The sequence below is a fragment of the Mesoplodon densirostris genome, chromosome 12 (genome assembly GCF_025265405.1).
Source record: "Mesoplodon densirostris isolate mMesDen1 chromosome 12, mMesDen1 primary haplotype, whole genome shotgun sequence".
Classification (NCBI taxonomy): domain Eukaryota; kingdom Metazoa; phylum Chordata; class Mammalia; order Artiodactyla; family Ziphiidae; genus Mesoplodon; species Mesoplodon densirostris.
The window spans coordinates 82,061,440-82,069,635 of record NC_082672.1 but is presented as its reverse complement, the minus strand read 5'-3'; positions in this window follow the sequence as shown (position 1 = coordinate 82,069,635).

The following is an 8,196-nucleotide window of genomic DNA, read 5'->3' as shown; positions in this document are numbered from 1 at the left end:
TCTGTGTTTCTGGGAGCCATCCTAGTAGTGAGATTGCCTCATCTTGGAATCCTTGTCAGGTATTAAACTCTCTGTCTGTTGAAAGTGCTCACAAAATGGATAACCTCCCCCTTATCCAACCTTATGTTCTGCCTGCTCTTCATCAAGTACCACCAGCATCTGGTCCTTGCATCCTTTCCAGGTTCCTGCTGGCACAAGCTGGCTAGCTTCTGCAGCAACTTAACAGGGCAGCACACACCCAGCCAGCCTGTGGTTAGTTGTTGGCCTAAAAGCCTGTTGAGCAGATCCTGGGGGGTTTGGGGGAGGCACATGTTATGTCTCTATTGTCTTCAAGCAAGCAGGGGTTGTTAGTTTTTGGTTTTTTTAAAAAAATTATTTTACTTATTTATTTTTGGCTGCATTGGGTCCTCGTTGCTGCACGCGGGCTTTCTCTAGTTGCGGTGAGCAGGGGCTACTCTTCATTGTGGTGCACGGGCTTCTCATGGCGGTGGCTTCTCTTGTTGCGGAACACGGGCTCTAGGTGCTTGGGCTTCAGTAGTTATGGCACATGGGCTCAGTAGTTGTGGCGCGCAGGCTTAGTAGTGGCTCATAGGCTTAGTTGCTCCGCGGCATGTGGGATCTTCCCGGACCAGGGCTCGAACTGTGTCCCCCTGCACTGGCAGGCGTATTCTTTCTTTTTTTTTTTTTTTTGTGGTACGTGGGCCTCTCACTGTGGTGGCCTCTCCAGTTGCGGAGCACAGGCTCCGGACACGCAGGCTCAGCGGCCATGGCTCACAGGCCCAGCCGCTCCGCGGCATGTGGGATCCTCCCAGACCGGGGCACGAACGTGTGTCCCCTGCATCAGCAGGCGGACTCTGAACCACTGCGCCACCAGGGAAGCCCCAGCAGGCGTATTCTTAACCACTGGATGTTAGCTTTTAACAGGGAGGTCTGGGCCACTCCTGCAGGCTTGGAGGGATCTGGGAACAAAGATTTTCAGGGGCATCCACCCAGATATCAGGGTCCCAACCTTTTCCAACCTTGTCAGAGCCGTCCTTCTTTCAGCGGAAGCTTCACTCTGGAGTGCAGCTACTCTCTGTGGGTGAAGGCCTGGGCCTCAGCATTCTCTGCTCTCCTGCAGAAAATGAGAACCTCTTTTCTAGCAATGAGGTTCTGGCTTTCACACTTGTCTATAATTGTGTTAACTGCACTCAGCCTTTCACTGAGATTTTCTAGGCAGTGGTTCTCAAGGTGTGGCCCCCCAAAGCAGTATCAGCATCACCTGGGAACTTGTGAGAGATGTAAATTCTCAGAACTCGCCCCGTAGTGACCAGAAAATCTGGGCTTGGGGTGCAACAATCTGTTCTAACCAGCCCTCGGGGTGACTCATGCCTTTTAAACTCGAGAATTACTGTTCTCCTTCAGAACTTCAGTCAAGCTTAACAAAGCCACCTGATTCCTCTGTTGTCCCATTTCCTTGACATTATACACTAAGTTGACTAGTGATGGAAGTTCCCACGTGGATCATGACCTTGTGCCCGAGGCTGTCTGTGCTCCACCAGACACCTGTGTGGGCTCCAGCACCAAAACCCCATTCTTTTGCCCTTTTTGGGGGGACCACACCTGACGTAATTATCGCAAGTTTAGTTTCTTGGGAAGCAGATTTTTTTTTTTTTTTTTTTTGCGGTACGCAGGCCTCTCAGTGTTATGGCCTCTCCCGTTGCGGAGCACAGGCTCCGGACGCGCAGGCTCAGCAGTCACGGCTCACGGGCCCCGCCACTCCGCGGCATGTGGGATCCTCCCGGACCGGGGCACGAACCCGTGTCCCCTGCATCGGCAGGCGGACTCTCAACCACTGCGCCACCAGGGAAGCCCGGAAGCAGATTCTGAGATGGTATAATGTGCAGATGCTCCTTACGGAGCGCTCTTGGGCCCGGCAGGTGCGGAGGGGAGAGGAGGGAAGCGGACCTGATTAAGGGGGACGTGGGCCTCAGACGCAGGACAGGGGCCAGGACAGGTGTTAGGAGGACCCCAGCCATCCGCCTCCACCTGGTCAGGCGTCCGGATGTGGGAATGCACGCGGGGCGGGGACGGGGGGCCGCGGGAGGGGGCACCGTGGGAGGTGAGGATGCCCGCAGGGCGCCTCCGTTCAGCTGAGGTCTGGCCCCGGTGCCTACAGGCGAGGCCTTTGTGCCTCTCCCTCTCCCGCAGCCGGGGTCGTTCTGGAAGGCCGGGTGGGCTGACATGCCCGGAGCTCAGCGCCCACCGCGGCTCCTGCCTTCACGAGGACGAAGCCGGGCCTGGTGAGCGGGCGTTAAGGGAGCCTAGCGAGTCGGGCGTGTGCGGGGCCGTGGCGGAGGTTGGGTGCGGGAGGAAGCCCGTGTGTCCCGTGATGCGTGCGCGCGGCCGCTCGTGTGTGCACCACTTCCTCAGCGGGTAGACGAGCGCGGTTCTCCGTGCCTTGGCTGATACATGAAGAGGTGGTCTTGAGAGTGACTGTGCATTGCAGGTCAGGTGAGGCAGGGAGGTGTCTTCATCATCCGCCTCTTTCCCTTCCTCGTTCTGAGTTTCCATGTTGTCCAAGGAAAGACATTCTCAAGAGCAGAGGGTGGGTTATTATCCAGTTATCACCAACGGCCTCTCATGTCGACTATTCCGAGGACTCTTCTGGACATCCCTTTTGATATATTTCTGTCAGAACTCTGAATTTTTCCTTCGCTGAATAACAAACGAACTAACGAATCCATTTAGGACCAAGCAAGGACCAGGGTCTCCCTCAGGAGACATTCTGGGGGCTCTGGCTTTGGGGCAAGGCTGGGGGCAGGTGTGGAATTCTCACCGGCTACTCACGGGGGTTGTAAGTCTCACCTTTTTTTTTTTTTTTAAATATTTATTTATTTAGGCTGCGCTGGGTCTTAGTTGCGGCATGTGATCTTTCTAGTTGCAGCACGCGGACTCTTAGTTGTGGCATGCACACGGCATATGGGATCTAGTTCCCTGACCAGGGATCGAACCAGGGCCCCCTGCATCAGGAGCCTGGTCTTACACACTGAACCACCAGGGAAGTCCCAAGTCTTGAACAGATGGTTTTGCTGAATGATGTGGATAAATAAGCTTATTTATTTTTCCTTTTACCTAGTCCCTTTATAAATATGGTTATGTACAGGAAATTTAAACATTTAGAGTGCTTTGGGAAACCGGTAAAACTCTGAGGCAAGAGGCCTTTTGTGTTACTTTTACAGAACTAGCAGGATGTGTAATTGATAAGATGGTCCTCCATCTGGTGGCTAACTCTGGGATCAGCTCTAGGGACTAGGAATTGACCACATTTGGAAATGCCATACTTCTCTTAAAAATAATAGGAAAAGGGGCTTCCCTGGTGGCGCAGTGGTTGAGAGTCTGCCTGCCGATGCAGGGGACATGGGTTCGTGCCCCACCAGTCTGGGAGGATCCCACATGCCGCGGAGCGGCTGGGCCCGTGAGCCATGGCCGCTGGGCCTGCGTGTCCGGAGCCTGTGCTCCGCAACGGGAGAGGCCACAGCAGTGAGAGGCCCGCGTATCGCAGGAAAAAAAAAAAAAAGCCTGTAAAAGGGCATGGAGGCCAAACCATCAGAGTCAATGTGGTCTTTGTCAGGGCTGTGGGATTCTTGACAAGGCTTGAAAAAAGCTCAGTAAAAAGTAACTTGTTGTCTTTCTATGGCAAAGCAAGCCCCATGGACATTTAAAGGGAGTGGGATGCATATATAATGCAAAGCATCCTTGAAGAGGACGGTCAGGAGGTGGAGCAGCTCACACCCCTAGAGAAGCAGCAGCCAAGGGAGCAGACTTGGAGTCTCACACCCAAGCCTAGCAGTGTTTCCAGAGCCCTGGAGAGGATGCCTGGGTGGTTGGAGGGAGCTGGGGAGGAAACCTGCTGACCCCTTCTCATACTACAGTTACCAGAAAGAATGAAACAAATGAGGTAAATGTTCAGCTCCCCAGATTGGAGAAAACAGAATCATCTTAAGGAAACAACAACTAAGGAAATAAAACGGTTAGAGCAGAAACCCGTGGAATACAACACACTAGGAAAAGCAAAGCCAGAAGCTGGTTCTTTAAAAATATTAGTGAGACATGAGTCCATATTGATACAAATAAATGACTGAATAAATAAGCCAGGGAGAATAGACAAACTTCCCATGCAGAAAAATTCTAAGAAATTCATGCAGATACTCTGCCCTCCAGGAGGTGGAACCTGACTCCTTGTGTTTTACTTAGGTGTGGGCTGCATAGAGTGACTGACTTCCAAGACTGCGGTCTGGAAGGGTGTTTGAGTGTAACTTTCCAGTGCAGAAATCTGACAAGCCTACCTTGGCTACAGTGCTCAAGGTCAACATGGAGAGTGAAGTCAGGTTGATTGTACACACCTTTGATATGATGGGATGGCACATCACCTCTCCAGCTTCTTTCCCCAAACTCAAAACTCCAGTCTAATCATGAGGAAAGAATCAGACACATGTCAATAGAGGGGCATCTTATAACATACCTGACCAGTACTCCTTAAAATTGTCAAGGTAAAAAATAAGGAAAGTCTAAGGAAGTACAACAGCCAAGAGGGGCCTACGGTGACATGATGATTAAATGTAATACAGAACCCCAGAACAGGAAAAGAACAGTAGGTAAAAACTAAGGAAATCCGAATAAAGTGTGGACTTTAGCTCCTAGTAATTATAGATATTGGTTCATCAATGTGTTAAAAGATGAACTGACACTAACAACAAACTATCCAAAAGAGGAATTAAAGAAACAATCTCACAATCATACTGAAAAGAATAAAATACCTAGGAATAACCCTACCTAAGGAGATAAAAGACCTGTACTTGGAAATCTATAATACCCTGATGACATTGAAGATGACACAAACAGATGGAAAAATATACCGCATTCATGGTGTGGAAGAATTAATATCGTTAAAATGACCATACTAAACCAAGGCAATCTACAGATTTAATACAATTCCTATCAAAATACCCAGGACTTTTTTCACAGAACTAGAACATGTAATCCTAAAATTTGCTTTGTGTATACTGAAGAATCCTTGCATTCCTGGGATAAACCCCACTTGATCATGGTGTATGATCCTTTTAATGTGTTGTTGGATTCTGTTTGCTAGTATTTTGTTGAGGATTTTTGCATCTATGTTCATCAGTGATATTGGCCTGTAGTTTTCTTTATTTGTGACATCCTTGTCTGGTTTTGGTATCAGGGTGATGGTGGCCTCGTAGAATGAGTTTGGGAGTGTTCCTCCCTCTGCTATATTTTGGAAGAGTTTCAGAAGGATGGGTGTTAGCTCTTCTCTAAATGCTTGATAGAATTCACCTGTGAAGCCATCTGGTCCTGGACTTTGGTTTGTTGGAAGATTTTTAATCAGTTTCAATTTCAGTGCTTGTGATTGGTCTGTTCATATTTTCTATTTCTTCCTGGTTCAGTCGTGGAAGGTTATACCTTTCTAAGAATTTGTCTATTTCTTCCAAAACCTGCTTTCTTGAGTGATCATTAACTTACAGGGGTGTCCCGTACGTCTTTCTTTACTTACAGTCCCCAGTGGGATTAACTACTTAATCAACTACTTTGTCCCTTTACTCTGTCCCTATCACATAGAGTAACCCACGCATTTAGGAAATCACCTCTGACTGTGGACTCTGCCATATTGCACGCTTACAATTCTAAGTATTACAGAGGACTTCTATGATGTGTCCAGTTTTATCATCAATTGGTATAAGCAAGCTTCCCCAAATATCCACCTATTCAGCCTCCACATGATTGGAAACTTGGAAATTTAGTCTTTTGAAAGAGACTGAACTTTCAAAAATCAGGAGAAAAACTATCATTGCCTTGATTGAAAGGATTTTATTTATTTATTTATTTATTTATTTATTTATTTATTTATTTATTTGCGGTATGCGGGCCTCTCCTGTTGCGGAGCACACGCTCTGGACGCGCAGGCTCAGCAGCCATGACTCACGGGCCCAGCCACTCCGTGGCATGTGGGATCTTCCTGGACCAGGGCACGAACCCGTGTCCCCTGCATTGGCAGGCAGACTCTCAACCACTGCGCCATCAGGGAAGCCCGATTGAAAGGATTTTATTGGGAAATGTTACAGGGTCCTTATGTATCATCCAGAAGTAAATGATCTTTGGAAGAGAACTACCAGACCAAGAGCTTCAGATCAAGCCAATGATGATGTTAGAGAGGGGAGATTTCCCCTTCTATCTCTTGAGTTCTTGTGGCTGGACTAATAATAAAATCGACACAAGACATAATAACAGAAGAAAAAGAAACACATTTTAATTGTGCCGCTGAGGTCTCATAGAAACGGGACCTGGGAAGTGGCCAAAGAGGCAGCTTTTATAATTTTTAGACAAAGAAACAATAACTCTGTGAGAAATTGACAGCGAAAAGAAAGCTTTGGGTGCTCAGTTAGTGAAGAATCTAAACAGAGTTTGGGTTTGGGTAGTAAAGGAGCAACACGGTGTGTTTATACAGGTTCCTCGGCCCCCAGTTCCCCATCGCCGGTGATAAGGGTGCCTTCTACCCCGCAGGCAAGGAATCCACCTCTCACAGGGGAGATTTGTTTCCTGCTTCCAGGGAGACAGGAGGGTCAGAATTTCCCTCTTGCCTCAGCTCTTTCTTAAATTACTTTAATTCAAAATAGTCAGCATGCCATGAAGGCATATTTTGTTCCGCCCTGAACCCAACAATGACATGAAGTAGATAACTTCAACTCCAGACAAGAAAACAAGATACATCTTTGGTTAACAGCGCCAGCCCTTTTCATTTTGCTCTATTGTCATTGTCCTTTGGTGCCCCCTAGTGGTAAACGGAAAGGTTTCACGACTCTTTCACAGATCTACAGGCACACCTCCGAGATATTGGGGGTTTGGGTCCAGACCACTGCAATAAAGTGAATATCGCAATAAGACGTCACATGAATATTTTCGTTTTCCAGTGCATATAAAAGTTATGTTTAAACTACACTGTAGTCTATTAAGTGTGCAATAGCATTATATCTAAAAAAGTGTACATCCCTAAATTAAAAATACTAAATTGCTAAAAATGCTAACCATCATCCGAGCCTTCAATGAGTCTTAATCTTTTTGCTGGTGGAAGGTCCTGCCTCCATGCTGGTGGCTGCTGACTGATCAGGGTGATGGCTGCCAAAGGTCGGGGCAGTTGGGGCAGTTTCTAAAATAAGACCACAGTGACGTTTGCCACAAGCATTGACTCTTCCTTTCAGGAACAGTTTCTTTGTAGCATGCAGCACTGTTTGATAGCATTTTACCCATAGTAGAACTTCTTTCAAAATTGGAGTCGTTTCTCTCAAATTCTACCACTGCTTTATCAACACAGTTTATGTTGATAAAGCATAAAAAAATCTCATTTGAAATCTTTTGCTGTCATTTCAGCGATCTTCACAGCATCTTCACCAGGAGTAGATTCCATCTCAAGAATCCACTTTCTTTGTTCATCCATAAGAAAGAACTGCTCGTCCATTCAGGTTTTATCCTGAGACTGCAGAAATTCGGTCACATCTTCAGTCTCCACTTCTGATTCTAGCTCTCCTGCTGTTTCCACCACATCTGCAGTGACTTCCTCCACTGGAGTCTGAACCCCTCCATGTCATCCATGAGGGATGGCATCAACTTCTTCCAAACTCCTGTTAATGTTGATTAGTGTGATTCTTCCCATGAATCACAAATGTTCTGTTCTTAATGGCATCTAGAATGGAGAATACTTTCCAGAAGGTTTTCAATTGACTTTGCTCAGATTCATCAGAGGAATCCCTATCTATGGCATCTGCAGCCTTGTGAAAGGTATTTCTTTTCTTTTTTTAAATTTATTTATTTAGTTTTGGCTGCGTTGGGTCTTCGTTGCTGTGTGTGGGCTTTCTCTAGTTGCGGCGAGCAGAGGCTACTCTTCGTTACGGTGTGAGGCTTCTCATTGCGGTGGCTTCTCGTTGCGGAGCATGGGCTCTAGGCATGCAGGCTTCAGTAGTTGCGTCTTGCGGGCTCAGTAGTTGTGGTGCACGGGCTTAGTTGCTCCGTGGCCTGTGGGATCTTCCTGGACCGGGGCTTAAACCCATGTCCCCTGCATTGGCAGGTGGATTCTTAACCACTGTGCCACGAGGGAAGCCCAGTGAAATGTATTTCTTAAATAATGAGACTTAAAATCAAATG